This window comes from Odocoileus virginianus, chromosome 28, assembly GCF_023699985.2.
Source record: "Odocoileus virginianus isolate 20LAN1187 ecotype Illinois chromosome 28, Ovbor_1.2, whole genome shotgun sequence".
Taxonomy (NCBI): Eukaryota; Metazoa; Chordata; class Mammalia; order Artiodactyla; family Cervidae; genus Odocoileus; species Odocoileus virginianus.
This window is the reverse complement of record NC_069701.1, coordinates 10,968,006-10,984,912: the sequence shown is the minus strand read 5'-3', so window position 1 is coordinate 10,984,912 and position 16,907 is coordinate 10,968,006.

Here is a 16,907-nt window from a genome sequence, read left to right as displayed (position 1 = left end):
TTTTAGGGATCAGCGAACTAAGATGGACTGGAATGGGTGAATTTAATTCAGATGACCATTATATCTACTACTGTGGGCAGGAATCCCTTAGAAGAAATGGAGTGGCCATCATAGTCAACAAAAGAGTCCAAAATGCAGTACTTGGATGCAATCTCAAAAATGACAGGATGATCTCTGTTTCCAAGGCAAACCATTCAATATCACGGTAGTCCAAGTCTATGCCCTGACTAATAATGCTGAAGAAGCTGAAGTTGAATGGTTGTATGAAGACCTACAAGACCTTCTAGAATTAACCCTCAAAAAAGATGTCCTTTTCGTTATAGGGGACTGGAATGCAAAAGTAGAAAGTCAAGAAACACCTGAAGTAACAGGCAAATTTGGCCTTGGAGTACAGAATGAAGCAGGGCAAAGGCTAATAGAGTTCTGCCAGGAGAATGCACTGGTCATACCAAACATCCTCTTTCAATAACACAAGAGAAGACTCTACACATGGACATCACCAGATGGTCAATATCGAAATCAGATTGATTATATCCTTTGCAGCCAAAGATGGAGAAGCTCTATATAGTCAGCAAAAACAAGACCAGGAGCTGACTGTGGCTCAGATCATGAACTCCTTATGTGAAACTCAGACTTCAATTGAAGAAAGTAGGGAAAACGATTAGACCATTCAGGTATGACCTAAATCATATCCCTAATGATTATAAAGTGGAAGTGAGAAGTAGATTTAAGGGACTAGATCTGATAGAGATGCCTGGTGGAGGTTCATGACATCGTACAGGAGAGAGGGATCAAGACCATCCCCAAGAAAAAAGAAATGCAAAAAAGCAAAATGACTGTCTGAGGAGGCCTTACAAATAGCTGTAAAAAGAAGAGATGACAAAAGCAAAGGAGAAAAGGAAAGATATACCCATTTGAATACCGAGTTCCAAAGAATAGCAGGGAGAGATAAGAAAGCCTTTCTCAGTGATCAGTGCAAAGAAATAGAGGAAAACAATAGAATGGGAAAGACTAGATATCTCTTCAAGAAAATTAGAGATACCAAGGGAACATTTCATGCAAAGATGGGCACAATAAAGGACAGAAACGGTATGGACCTAACAGAAGCAGAAGATATTAAAAAGAGGTGGCAAGAGTACACAGAAGAACTGTACTAAAAAGATCTTCACGACCCAGATAATCACAATGGTGTGATCACTCACCTAGAGCCAGACATCCTGGAATATGAAGTCAAGTGGGCCTTAGGAAGCATCGCTATGAACAAAGCTAGTGGAGGCGATGGAATTCCAGTTGAGCTATTCCAAATCCTGAAAGATGATGCTGTTGTCAGGAGACTGTATGCTCCTTGGTTCCTTGTCTCGTCACAACAAAAATTTGGAGTGACGGGCATTAAAGCCCCCTCGACAGGTCACAGCTCCCTGGTCTTAGACAGACCGTGTTATAGCTCTCAGGTCTCGAATGGGCCATGTTATAGCTCTTAAATAAATCAGTGTTACAGCTCTATTTTATTTAGATAATAACAGGAAAACCCATCCTCAAGGTGTGAGGGCACATCGATCCAAAGACTCGAAGAGAAGAGCGCCCAGTCGCGTGGGAGAGAGTGAGTGAAGAGGGCTTTGGCTCCTCTTTTTATATGTCTCTCTGTCCCTGGGCCTGTCTGATGTAAACTGGGCCAGCCAGGAGTATTGTTTGTTTTACCTGAGGTTCTCACTCCGGTCCTCGGACCTTCCTTCCGAGGACCTTCCTTTGTTCTATTTTCTCGGGCTTTTCCCTTCCAGGTCTTTTAGCCACCACCATTCTGGACTCCTTTTCCCTATTCTAACTACCTAACACTGTGAAAGTGCTTCACTAAATATGCCAGCAAATTTGGAAAACTCAGCAGTGGCCATAGAACTGGAACAGGGCAGTTTTCATCCCAATCCCTAGGAAAGGCAATGCGAAAGAATGTTCAAACTACTGCACAGTCGCATTCATCTCACATGCTAGCAAAGTAATGCTCAAAATTCTCCAAGCCAGGCTTCAACAGTACGTGAACTGTGAACTTCCAGATGTTCCAACTGGTTTTAGAAAAGACAGAGGAAAAAAAAAAAAGAAAAAAAAGAAAAGACAGAGGAACCAGAGATCAAATTGCCAACATCCGCTCGATCATGGAAAAAGCAAGAGAGTTCCAGAAAAACATCTTTTCTGCTTTATTGACTATGCCAAAGCCTTTGACTATGTGGATCACAACAAGCTGTGGAGAATTCTTAAAAAGATGGGAATACCAGACCACCTGAACTGCCTCTTGAGAAACCTGTATGCAGGTCAGGATGCAACAGTTAGAATGGGACATGAAACAACAGACTGGTTCCAAATAGGAAAAGGAGTATGTCAAGGCTGTATATTGTCACCCTGCTTATTTAACTTATATGGAGAGTACATCATGAGAAACACTGGGCTGGATGAAGCACAAGCTGGAATCAAGATTGCTGGGAGAGATATCAATAACCTCAGATATGCAGATGACACCACCCTTATAGCAGAAAGTGAAGAAGAACTGAAGAGCCTCTTGATGAAAGTGAAAGAGGAGAGTGAAAATTTTGGCTTAAAGCTCAACATTCAGAAAACCAAGATTATGATATCCGGTCCCATCACTTCATGGCAAATAGATGGGGAAAGAGTGGAAACAGTGACAGACTTTATTTTTGCGGGCTCCAAAGTCACTGCAGATGGTGATTGCAGCCATGAAATAAAAAAGACGCTTACTCCTTGGAAGGAAAGTTATGACCAACCTAGACAGCATATTAAAAAGCAGAGACATTACTTTGCCAACAAAGGTCCATCTAGTGAAGGCTATGGTTTTTCCAGTAGTCATGTATGGATGTGAGAGTTGGACTGTGAAGAGAGGTGAATGCCGAAGAATTGATGCTTTTGAACTGTGGTTTTGGAGAAGACTCTTGAGAACCCCTTAGACTCCAAGGAGATCCAACCAGTCCATCCTAAAGGAAATCAGTCCTGAATATTCATTGGAAGGACTGATGTTGAAGCTGAAACTCCAGTATTTTGGCCATCTCATGCGAAGAGTTGACTCATTGGAAAAGACCCTGATGCTGAAAGGGATTGGGGGCAGGAGGAGAAGGGGACGACAGAGGATGAGATGGCTGGATGGCATCACCGACTCAATTCACATGAGTGTGAGTAAACTCCAGGAGTTGGTGATGGACAGAGAGGCCTGGCATGCTGCAGTCCATGGAGTCGCAGATTCGGACACTGAGCAACTGAACTGAACTGAAAACTGGAAAACAGAAAGTTTGTTGATCAAATGGATTAATATTTTGAACACTTACTATGTGCCTGGGGTTTTTTAAATTCCATAAGAACTTTCTGAATGAAGAGTAATCAAGGGACTTCCCTGGGGCACTTCCCTGGTGGTGCAGTGGATAGCTAACATTTGAATGCTTGCTGTAAACAAAGGCACTGCTCCAAGGGCATTACAGTCATTCCTTTCACATTTCTCAGTCTTCATAACAACTCAGTAAATACTGCTCCTACTGTCATCATTAAATTAGCCATAAGAAAACTGATTTTTAAAGAGGTTAGACAATTTGCTCAGCAATACTTCATAGCTGAGACTTTGAACCCTGGCTAATTTGACACCAGTCTGTACTCCATTCCAATCCACTGCCAAAGCTTCAAGTGTGAATTACCACTAATCACTGTTGTCCTTTACCAAGTAAGTATAACTGTCCATGGCAGGGAGTCAGCAAGGGAAAGACTAAGTGGGTGTCCATTGGTCAATTTCTGAGAGAAGTGGGGCATTTCATACAAGTTTCTTGTGGTGAAATAAAGTTGGAAGGATAAGAAAGGTTGAGCAGGGTGGAGGTGGCATGGTTGAGCCTATCCAGGAACTGATTACATCTGAGCCTCTGGCCCTTTGCCTGTCAGCTGACTCAGAGCTGAGGGGCTGACCAAAACCCAGGCATGTTTATATCACGGGCTGTATACTTCAAAGGATCTAATTCCTGGCACTGAGATGCCCATTGCTTTTCAGAGAACATGGCCTTGTGGGGAAGAGAACAGGCTAGTCTCCATGAAGTGTTTGCAAAAGGACTAGGCAGTATTTGCTCTAAATCCAAATATTAATATATAGAGCTTATTCTGGGTTTGGCAATAAAAACTACAGGGCCAAGCATGGCTGAAAATTGGATATTAAACCTGAAGTATTCCTCTGCCGTAAATAAGCAGTTAAGAACATGGGCCCTAGAGTTAGATCGACATGGATTCCAGTCTTGACTCCCCTACTCAAATGTGGATAGATTACTAAGCCTCAGTATTCTCATTTGTGAAATGAGAATTAAGGTAGTACCTATGTTAAATAATTATTGTGAAGATTAAATGACTATAAAGCATATATCATAGTGACTAAGATATAAGCAGTCTTGATCCATTAGTCATTTAAAGAAAAGTCATATAAGAGAATCTCAAGGCTTAAAAAATTAATTTCACTTTCTTTCACTTAACATCCATCCAAAAGGCATTTATTATTGTGTTCATTGGGAAGGTTAGAGAAAATAACTTTCTTTGAACAGCTAAGATGAGTCAAATATTTTTTTAAATGTGTTGTCTCACTTAATGGTCACAGCAGCCCTGTGAGATATTTTCCCACTTTAGAGACTCTAAGTCAGGAGGTTTGGTACCATAGCTAAGATGTTTTATAGTTAGCACTAGCTCCAAGCTTGTGAATAGGATAGCCTTTGTGCCCCCCAGAGGATGTTACTCTTCAGGCAGGCAGACACATCAATAAGTATCTGTATTCAAAGTGCTGTTATCGAGGCTTATACAGTAAACTCTTTTGCAACCCCTTGAACTGTAGCCCACCAGGCTCCTCTGTCCATGGGATTCTCCAGGCCCGAATACTGGAGCGGGTTGCCATGCCCTCCTCCAGAGGATCTGACCCAGGGATAGTACCTGCACCTCTTACGTCTCTTGCGTTGGCAGGCAGGTTCTTTACCACTAGCACCACCTGGAAAGCCCAAGTTTGGACTAATACTTAAAAAAATCAAAATGTAATTGATACTTTAACTGATTGCTAGGATAAATGCATTTGGTCATTTCAATAGATGCAGAAAAATATTAATAAAATTCAATGTTCATTCATAAAAACAGAACTCTTGCCAAACTGGGACTAGACGAGAACCTCTTAAATTGATAAAGGATATCTAGTTTTTAAAAAGTTATGCTTAAGGAAGCAGAAACTGTGAAAATGATAAAGGATAACTTTTAAAACTATATAATTATTGGTTAAAAGATGAAAAATTTCTCTGAGGTCTAAAATAAAAGACTTAGGCAAAAAATAAAAAACTTATTTTATCATTGTCCTGTAGAGTCTATCCAGCTCTGTAAAGCAAGAAAAATATATAAATAAAGGTATTAAGTATTGGAAAGGAAGAAAGAAAATTCAAAAACAACTATATTTAAATTATTAGACTTAATAGGAGCTTGGAAAGTTAATTGTATACAAGACTAATTACAAAAGTCAATTGTATTTTTATATACCAGCCACAAATAGTTTTTAAAAGTGTCCCAAATAGACAACTTATAATACCATTAAAAATGTCAAGTATCTAGGTATAATCTAACAAAAGATGTGTCTATCTCTGGAGAGAAGACCAAAACTTTATTCAGAGACCTTAAAGAAGACATGAATAAATGAAGAAAATATACTGTATTCGGACTATGTTTCACCCCATGTCTTAATGATTTGAATATAATACCCTCTCTGAAACCCAAATGCTGGTGCATCAGAAACCATCCTGCCTCCAGTTCCTTTCTGCTGTAACAAATGTCTGTATAAGGAATAACTAAAACTCTACACAGAAATATCTCCTAGTAGTCTTAATAGTCTTAGCACTATTATGTCCACTCCAGGATACAAACACAGTCACCAGCTCTGATGACAAGAGACACTCTGCCGGGACTACATGATGTCACACTCTGACCTTTGAGAGTTCTGGGGAAGCCCAGCACATCTCTGAACAGTCAGCATTTATAGATGGGTTCACTCTACCCAAATCACATTCTTTCCTTTGATCCTTAGTACAAGCCTGCGGCGGAAGGTTGTGTATGATCCCTATTTCACATGCGAGAAAGCTGAGGCTCCTCAAGATTAATGAAAACCAAAAACCCACAGTCAACCGAAAAGCTGGGACTCAAATCCAGGGCTTTTGACATCAAATCTGATATATTTTCTATAAAAATAGTATATCTTTTGAGAGCAAACCTGTCCTACCATTTTTGTCAGGGCAAATACAATGTCTTACAGATGGTTGAGTTTTTTGATTGGGCAAATCTTTTCCTTATCCTTCTATTCTCAAACAATTGAGTTTCTGAAGGCATTATATTTTTATATCTTAGAAGGGAAGGGTAAGAAAGAAGAACAAAGAGAGAAAAGTAGGGACTTCATAAGTCTTGTTTCACAAATTGGCCATTGATTTTGTTTTGCAATTTAAATGTAGTTGATTTTTACAAATTTGTGTTAGTTCCAAGTGTGCAGCATAGTGATTCATGTATGAGTGTGTGTATATATATATATATATATATATATATATATATATATATATACTGTTTTTGGATTCTTTTCCATTGTAGGTTATCACAAAATATTGAATTAGTTCCTTGTACTATACAATAGGTCCTTGTTGCTTATCTATTTTATGTATAGTACTGTATATATGTTAAACCCAACCTCCTAATTTATCCCTTCCCCTCCAGCAGTTTACTTTCATAATCAAGCCAGAATCTTCTTTCTCTTACCTGTGACATGAGATAATATATTTACCTCTCTTTCTCAGACTTTTTAGGATTAAATAAGGCAAAACATGGAATGGGCTTAGCACAGTGCCTAGCACATAGTGTATGCTCAATAAATGTTGTTGGTGTTTATTGTTATTGGCAGCTACTTCCCAGGTGGCAGGTGGTAAAGGATCCACCTTCCAATGCAGGAGACACGGGAGATCCCTGGGTTCGGAAGATCTTCTGGAATAGGAAATGGCAAACCACTCCAGTACTCTTGCCTGGAAAACCCCACGGACAGAGGAGCCTGGAGGGCTAGAGTCCATGGAGTCACAAGGAGTTGGATATGACTGAGTGGGGGTGGGGGGCACACATGGGCCCCACCCCCGCCCCCACCGGAAGGAAATCCTACAGGCTTTACAGCTAGAATATTGCCCAGATCAAGGCAGAGGAAGCACAACACCAAATTGACTGCAGTCTCTTTTTGTCGGGTCCTTTGTGCTGTTCTTGAAGAGACATCCTTTCCCTAAAGTGCTGCAGAGGGGAGGAAGACCCCTAGAAACTAAGTGTTTTTGTTTCTCAACATGTGATTCAAAGGGAAGCTATATTGTGTAAGATGTCTCCTTTGTCCATTTGTTCATTCTTTTATTTTTTACTCAATGCGTGTTTATTGAACAGCCAGCCATGTACCAGGCGCTATGCCAGTCAGTGAGAATGGAGCAAACTAGATCATGGCGTAGCATCATAGAGGGAACTCTAGGCCGACTGTCTCAGAAACAAATCTCTGGGGGTCCCAGACTATTCATTTGGAGGAGGAGGTGGCACAGTGCCAGCTAGGTGGCAAATGTGTGAGTCTGACGTCAGAGGGATCGAGGTTTCAATCAACATGCTGTTTACTTTCCGTGTGAACTGGAACAAATTCATCATATCTCTAAACCCCCTGTTTCTTCATCTGTTAAATGGGAACTACATACATACCATGAAAGGTTATTATAGTTGATGTACGTCAGAAACCAACACAATGTTGTAAACCAACTATCCTCCAATTAAAAGTAAATACATTAAAAAAGAAAGGTTATCATGAAGATTCAGTGGTGTCATGTAAATGGCATGCTCGGGCTTTCATGGCTTCCTGCTTTGAAATTGATCCCCCTCTGCCCCACCAACTGCTCCACTCCAAATTGTAATTTTCTCTGTTGTGATTTCTTTTTCCCTTGACTTTAATTTGGTGTAAAACTGCTCTGAAACATATAATAACAATAAAAGAAATGGAGAAGTGGGTGGGACACACAGTGTACTTTGCCCCCACCCAGAAAGCCACACTCCCCACTTCTCTTCCCACACAAGCATCGTTGTTTCAAGCACGAGCTACTGGGTCTCAAAGGCTAGCCATCCTTAATCGTCCATAACCAAGCATTTCAGGCCATCTCTGATCAACGCATCAAAAGGAGCCTGTTTGGTGCAGCTGGACTATTTCCCCAATTGCTCTTTATCCCTCAGTAACTGGTCAGGCTCTTCAGAGGGGAAAGGATCTTGGAAGGTTGTTGACTCTAAAGGAAGGCTGAGGATGTCATCTTGGCCTCTTGCTGCATCCAAACAAATATCCTTTATCCTCTCCTGGATAGTGATGGGATGGCCTCTATTTGAACCCTGCTCTAAACACTGAAGGAGTTGTTTTTGTTTATTTACTTCATTCTTTATTCATTCATTCACTCACTAGACATTATTGACCACCAACTCTGCCCCAGGCCTGTGCTAGATCTTGGGGTTGTATCGATGAGAAAGGTGGACAGACTAGACCCTGACCCTCACGAAGCTTATATTCTACCAGGGTAGACAGACCAAAAAAACCAAAAATCATGTCATCAAATAAATTAACAAGAAAACTCTGGTAAATAAGTGCTGTAAAAGAACTAAACAAGGAATATATAAAAGTGTAAATAAATAGAAGGGGAAAACAGAGTGGTTAAAGTGAGCTTTTCCACATGCATGCTAAGTTGCTTCAGTCATGTCCAACTCTTTGCGACCCTATGGACTGTAGCCCGCCAGGCTCTTCCGTCTATGGGATTCTCCTGGCAAGAGTACTGGAGTGGGCTGACATGCCCTTCTCCAGGGGATCTTCCCAACCCAGGGATCGAACTCACATCTCTTATGTCTCCTGCAGTGGCAGGCATGTTCTTTACCACTAGTGCCACCTGGGAAGCCTGGGCTTTTCTGTGGAGGAAATATTTCATTGAGCCCTGAGCTGCCAACATGAGAAAAATCTAGGAAGAAGCTTTCTCAGCAGAGGGAACAGTAAGTGTAAAGGTCTCAGACAGGGGGAAGGGCTTGATATATTTAGAGAAATTAAAGGGGTATGAAATGAGGACAAATTAACCTGGACTTTGTAAACTAGAACAATGGATTTTACTTTAAGTGTACTTCAGTAACTATTCAACAATCAATGAGGGCCTAATGTGTTTTTGTTGTTCAGTCGCTCAGTTGTGTTCAACTCTTTGTGACCCCATGGACTGTAGCATGCCAGGCTTCCCTAACCATCGCCATCTCCAGGAGCTTGCTCAAACTCATGTCCATTGAGTGATGCCATCCAACCAGCTTGCCCTCTGTCGTCCCCTTCTCCTGCCTTCAATCTTTCCCAGCATCAGGGTCTTTTCCAATGAATCAGCGCTTCACATCAAGTGGCCAAAGTATTGGAGTTTCAGCTTCAGCATCAGTCCTTCCAATGAATATTCAGGATTGATTTCCTTGAGGATTGACTGGTTTGATCTCCTTGCTGTCCAGCGGACTCTCAAGTGTCTTCTCCAACACCGCAGTTCGAAAACATCAATTCTTCAGCACTCAGTTTTATGTTCCATATCTCACATCCGTACATGACCACTGGAAAAAACATATCTTTGACTGTACAGACCTTTGTCAGCAAAGTAACGTCTCTGCTTTTTAATATATTATTAGATTAAATAGTTCCTAACATGTGCCAGGCACTTCTTTAGGCTCTGGATGTGCAACACTGAAAGTAACTCCTGAAAGTTACATTCTAGTGGTGGAGACAAGGAGAAACAAAATAAATAAGTAAAATAGATAGCATTTTTAGATAGTGCTAAGGAGAATACTTTAAGAAACTAAGAAAAGGAGTTATGTATAGGGTTGCAATTTTAGATAACAGTGAACAGATAAGGTCACATTTAAAAACTTACACTTAAGTAAAGATATGAAATGTCCATGTGCTTGTCCAGGGACAAAGCCCAGTATTTAGAGGTCAGGGAAGATGAAGAACACCGGGAAAGGAGAATGTCAAGAAGCATCTGGAATAGTAAGAGAAGAATCAGGCAATTGTCTTGGAAACTGGAAAATATTTCAGGGTGGAGAGAGATCAACAATGTAAAATACTGCAGTTAGAAAATGAAGATAAGAACTGAGACACAAACGCGGGATTTAGCAACGTGGAGCTCATCGGTGACCTTGGAAGAACAGTTTCACTGCTATAGTGGAAGCAAACCACTGATAGGAGTATGTTTAGAGAGCATTAGAGGAAGGGAACTGGGGACCCTGAAAACAGACAACACTTCGAAGGAGTTTTGCCTTAAGGAAAGGGATGAAATTAGGTAGGAGCCGCAGGAGAAGTTAGGTCAAAAGAGAGTTTTTCCTCCAACTTTTAAAAAGTGTTCATTTACACAAAAGGTGAAAGAATAAAACAATATTCTTCACCTAGTTGTAACAACTGTTGACATTTTGATGTATTTGCTTTCTCTCTAGAGAGAGGAGTTTCTTTAAACCTTTTTTTCCCCTCAAACTGAAATATAATGCACCTGTAGAAAAATCCACAAAATATGTAACTTCAATGAATGATCACAAAGCCAACAGTTACATAACCACCACCACCATCAAGAACTGGTACACTGCCCGAATCCCCATAGCCCCCTTGGGTTCCCTCCCTTCCATCAAAAGGTAACCACCATCCTGAATTTTCAAAGTAGTAACTTCTTGCTTTTCTTTATAGGTTTACTGCATAATGTTGTTGTTTAGTTGCTAAATCATGTCTGACTCTTTTGCAACCCCATGGACCTGCCAGGCTGCTCTGTCCATGGGTTTTCCCAGGCAAGAATACTGGAGTGGGTTGCCATTTTCTTCTTCAGGGGATCTTTCTTTTGCCAGGGATTGAACCAGCATTTCTTGCATTGGCAGGTAGATTCTTTATCACTGAGCCACCAGGGAAGCCCTTTACTGCATAATAGTGAATTCCTAAACACCATAGTTTCATTTTTTCTTGTTGTTGAGGTTTAAGAGTGGGAGAATACATATAGCAATACTTTTTACTTCTAACATCTTTAACTCATATGTTGTGGGTTTATTTCTTCATTGTTTAGTATTCTGTTAAAAAAGCATGCCACTGTTTATTGTTCATTGTGCTGTTTATGATCATGTTTCCAGTTTTTAACTCTTACAAATAATGAATGCTGTGTGCTGCTAGGAATGTGCTTGTATATGTCTCAGTGCACACGTAAATGTACTTCTGTTGTGTATATTCCCAGGAGTAGAATTGCAGGGTCATATATATATATATATATATATATATATATATATGCAAATTCCACAGATAATACCAAAGAGTTTCCCCACTGGTTGAACCAATTTACATTCTCATCTCCAATGCATAAAAAGATGTTGCTCCACATCCTTTTCCTTCTTTTTCAACGCTTGCCATCTTAGTGTGTATGTTGTGGCATATCATTGTATAATTAACATTTCCCTGAGTACTGATGTTCTCTGGCCATTTGGATATTGTCTTTTGTGACGTCTTTGAAGATTTTTGCCCATCTATACATTTGAATTGTTTGACTTCTATTGATTTGTAGGTGTTTTTCCTATATGCTAGATGTAAGTCCTTGTAGATTATATGTTTTATATATCTTCTCTCAGTCTATGCTTTTCCTTTTCATTTTCTTAATGCTGTCTCTAGATGAATAGAAGTTCTTCATTTAATGTAGTAAACTGATCTTTCTGTTATTATACTTTTTAAAATTCTGTTTAGGAACTTTTTATCTAGCTTAAGGTAGGTATGCCCCAGAGAAATATCCTAGAAGTTGTATTGTTCCACTTTCCACATGTAGGGTGATAATTTACCTGGTGTTGAGTTTTGTGTATTGTCTTTCCTTTTTTTAGTATATGGATATCTAATGACCCAGCACTATTTATTAAAAGACCATCCTTTCCTGTCAGGAGATCCCCTGGAGGAGAAAATGTCAACCCACTCCAGTATTCTTGCCTAAAGAATGTCATGGGCAGAGGAGCCTGGAGGTGCTACAGTCTACGGGGTTGCAGAGTCAGACACAACTGAAGCAACTTAGCATGCATGCGCGCTTTCCTCACTGTTTTGAAGTTCCACTTCTACAATAAATCAAGTGGTAGTGTGTAGTTCATCATTCCTGTGCTTCATGTTCTATTCCATTGGTCTATTTTCTTTTCTTGCACCATTGCCATACTGACTTAATTACTCTAGCTTTGTAATAAATCTTGATATCTTATGAAGCAATTACTCCTACCTTGTTCTTTTTCAAAAGTGTCTTGGCTATGTTTGGATATTCCATGTCCCTATAAATTTTAGATTAGCTTATGGAGTTTCATAATCAAAGCAAAATAAAAGTCATCTTGGGACCTGGGTTGGAATTGCACTGCATCTATAGATAACAGAATTCACATCTATATAACTGAATCTTCCAACCCATGAATATAGTATATCCTTCTTTTTTTTTTTTAGTTCGCCTTTAATTTTTCTCAGTAAAGTTTACATTTTTCTACATAAAGATCTTGCTCATTTTTTGGTATGAATTTATTTCTAAGTACTTGAAACTTTAGAAATTTTAATTTCTGTTTGTTGCCAATACAGAGAAGTACAACTGATTTGTATATTCGGCAACCTTCTTTTTTTCTTTCCAGCAGCCCTTCTTAAAGTTGTTTTTTAATTCTAGTAATTTATCTGTAAGTTCTTTTGAATTTTCTATGTATATAACCATATGGTGTGTGAGTAATGACAGTGTGTTTATTCCTTTTCTTTACTCTCAAACTTATAAAATACCTCCATATTTCTATTAGTAATTTTAAAATAATAATTAAATCTTTGATTTATCTGGAATTTATTTTTGGTATATGGTAAGAGGTATGGCTCCAAGCTAATTTTTTCCCCAGATGGATATCCTGATTTTTATTTAGCAGTTATTCAGTAAACCATTTTTCCCTAATAATTTGAAATGAGACTTGTATGATATATTAAATTTCTATGCGTACTTGATTGTATCTTTTAATGTTTTTTTCCTCTGTTCACTGAGCTCTTTCTGTCTTAGTTGTTGTGACTTTAAAATGCTTTAATATCTGGTGGAACTTTTATTTTTAGAGTATTTATTACTATTCTTTTTAATTATATGAATTTGAGAATCAGCTTATCTATTTCCAAAGAAGAATCCATCAGGATTTTTACTAGGAGAGCTTTAATGATAGATTCTCTTTCTACTGTTGAATCTTCATGCTCATGAATGGGCTTCCCTGGTGGCTCAGTGCTAGAGTCCACCTGCCAGTGCAAGAGACAAGGGGTCAGTCCCTGGGTCGGGAAGATCCCCTGGAGAAGGAAATGGCAACCCACTCCAGTATTGTTGCCTGGGAAATCCCATGGACAGAAGGAGTCTGGCAGGCTGCAGACAGGGCCTGCCTTTCTAATTGTTCAAATCTTTTATGTTCCTTAGTATTATAATACAGAGCTTGTGCATTTCTCATCATTTATTCCTAGACATTTGTCTTTTTTTTATATAATACTAGTGAAGATATTACTACATTATATTTTCAACTGGTCATTGTTTGCTTGAAGTTAGCATATTGGTTTTTCTCTGAATTAATTGTATAATCCCATCACTGAACTAAATTCTCTTCCTGTCTATAAGGAAGAGATTTTCCTTATATTTTATATATCTCCAAGATTCTCTTGTTTTTCCCCAGGTAAGCAATTATATCATCTCTAAACAACATACAATTTATTTTCTTCTTTCTACTGTTTATTTCTCATATTTTTCCACTAAGGGATTACAAGCAGTAGGGCTATCTTATCTGATTACAATTTTTAATGATATATTTTACTTATTTGTTTATTAGCTGCACTGGGTCTTCATTGTGGAACACAGGCTTTCTCTAGTTGCAGCATGCAGGGGCTTGTCTAGTTGTGGAGCACAGGCTCTAGAGTGCAAGGGCTTAGTTGCCCTGAGGCATGTGGGATCTTAGTTCCCTGACTAGGGATTGAGCCCAAATCCTCAGCCTTAGAAGATGGATTCTTAACCATTGGACCACCAGGGAAGTTCCTCTGATTACAATATCAAAGATTACATTGTCTGCAAATGTAGAACCAAGGAAACCTTTTCAAAGTCCAATACAGTAGTTGAGATATGAAAAGATTGTGGTTTGGCTAAGAGAGGGGCAGCAGAGATGGATAGGAGTCAGTAGACTGGAAATACATTTTGAACTATGCAGTAAGTATATGACAGAGAACAAGCTGACCGTATTATGTTAAAGATGATTTGCAAACATCTTGGAAGTCTTAGAATATAAGAATCATAGTTAGTTAGAAAGGACCACAAATATAATCAAGAGTATACTCTAATCCTATCTTTTCTTGGATTCACTCCAACTTCCTAGCCACTTCCAGCGATAGAGAACTCACTGCCTCCCACGGAGCCCATTCCATTTACTCAGTTTACTCAACAACCCTCTCTGTGTCCGGTACTGGGTAGGGCCCTTAGAAACCTGAATAATCAAGATTCATCTCCTCTCTGGGAAGCTGTCTCTCAGAGAAAGGAACAACACTCTTTTTAGACATTCTCGTTCCTGGCAGATTTTGCCATCTAGTTTCCTGTCTAAATTATTTTCTAAAACAAGGCTAATCTCTTTTCCTATGCTACTCACTCCTCAGATGTTTGTAAGCTAATTATAATTGGGGTTTCTTATCCCCTCTTTCTTTCTTTTTATTTTAACCTAATCTGACTCCAAGTTCTCTCTTTACCCTGGTCCAAATTTGAGAAACTTGGAACTTGTACTTTTGTGTTCTTTTTCTGAAGTTATTATGTCATTTCTTTACCTTTACTCCATAATTCAATAGCTGGGCAATTAATGTTCATTATTTATATTTATATATTCATATTTTTTGTTTTGACTTAATGCTTACTTTTGTTTTGACTTAATGTTTACTTTTTTTTTTAGTTCTACCACTTTATTGCTACCAACCCATCTCCCTCCACCCTCGTGCACACATGCTCACGCACGCAACCCCATGGACTGCAGCCCGCCAGGCTCCTCTGTCCATGAACTTTTCCAGGCAAGAATACTGCAATGGGTTGCCATTTCCTTCTCCATACTTTTGTTTTAACTGTCTTTATTAAGGACTTAGTATATGAAGTGTATAGTTAGCTTTGGGAACAACAGACTAAAGAGCCATGTGGTCAATTACCTTGCCAGGCTCAGCAAACACTGAGTGATGAAAGCATTTACCCAATGAAAAGATAAAATAATAATGCATATGGAAGGAAGCTAGCAAGTTGATTAGTGTTAAGTGAAATATAAATATATGATTTCTCCAAGATAAGCAATAATATAGAATCCGCTTTCATGGATACTATATATACCATCCAGTCCAAAATAATAAGAATTTCCCTCTCCAATAGCCCATTACTCTTCCAAAGTAGTTATGTTAATTATGTGTTCACAATCCCCATCCAATTTAACAGTCAATATATTTAATGAAGATGTTATCTTCTTGGCCAGACATCTTCATGTAACATTTGAATATGACTACATAGTATCTTTAGAGAAGGAAATGGCAACCCACTCCAGCATTCTTGCCTGGAGAACCCAGTGGACAGAGGCTGCTGTCCATGGGGTCTCACAGAGCCAGACATGTCTGAAGCACCTTAGCATGCATGCATTGGAGAAGGAAATGGCAAACCACTCCAGTATTCTTGCCTGGAGAATCCCAGGGACAGGGGAGCCTGGTGGGCTGCAGTCTATGGGGTTGCAGAGAGTCGGACACGACTGAAGCGACTTAGCAGCAGCAGTAGCAGCAGCAGCATACAGTAGCTAAAATCTTATTACAGTTCAACATGTTTTCCCAAATGAGTTGCAGGGAAGTGACAAGAGGGAAGGGAAGAGGGTTTTTTCTGTTAAGGGGATGACCTTGCTTAGTTCAGAATGGAGACAGCTGTGAATTATAATGGGTTCCTCAGAGAACTGTCGTATTTAAACTAAACTGATGATATGGCAGCTCAGGGAATAATTCCTGGTGGTTTGCAAATATTGTGGGCAGTTTGCTTCCCTGAATGACGTAAGATAATTTTTTTCTCCATAAATCTTTTCTTTAAGCCCATGTAACTTGGAATGGTGTAAAGAGCATCGGTTTTGCAGTCAGATATGTCAGACTTTGAATTCTGATATGAATCAGGACAATTCAAGAGTTTTTTATTTTGCACATGTTACTTTTCTAATTTGGTTTTAAAATATTTAGATGGATTATATTTCCCTAAGGAGGTTATTTTAAATTAAATCAATGCAATGTATGTGTATTACTGTCATTGTTTGATGTTCATATATATATATATATATATATATATATATATATAAAACCAACTAACAAAAACCCTAATTTGGTAGGTATTTAGTAATGTTAGAGGCCAAATTTCCCACCATGTGTTCCCTTTCTTTGCAATCCATTTATTTGCCTAAATTACTTCTCTCTTCTTTTTTTTTTTTTCTTCTTGTTTTTGTTTTGTGTATTACTTTTCTCTTCTTTCATATCTTACACTTACTGGGTCACCTAGTTTTTTTGTGTGTGTTTTTTTTTTATTCTGCTTCTGCTTCTGAAATGCTTTTCAAATTGGTTTCACTGTCTCCATTCTTTGTAGCAATGCTTTAGTTCAGGATACTATTTTCTACAACTTTTTAACTAGTTTATTTCCCTCCCTCTGGTTCTATTGGCACTTCCAATACATCATCCACACTGTCTAGGGATTGTCAAAACACAGTTTTGACTATGAGTCAACTTCTCTTGCCGAAGTACTTTTAATGACCAATTTTATTGCACAGATCTTGTCTGTGTGAGATCTTTCATC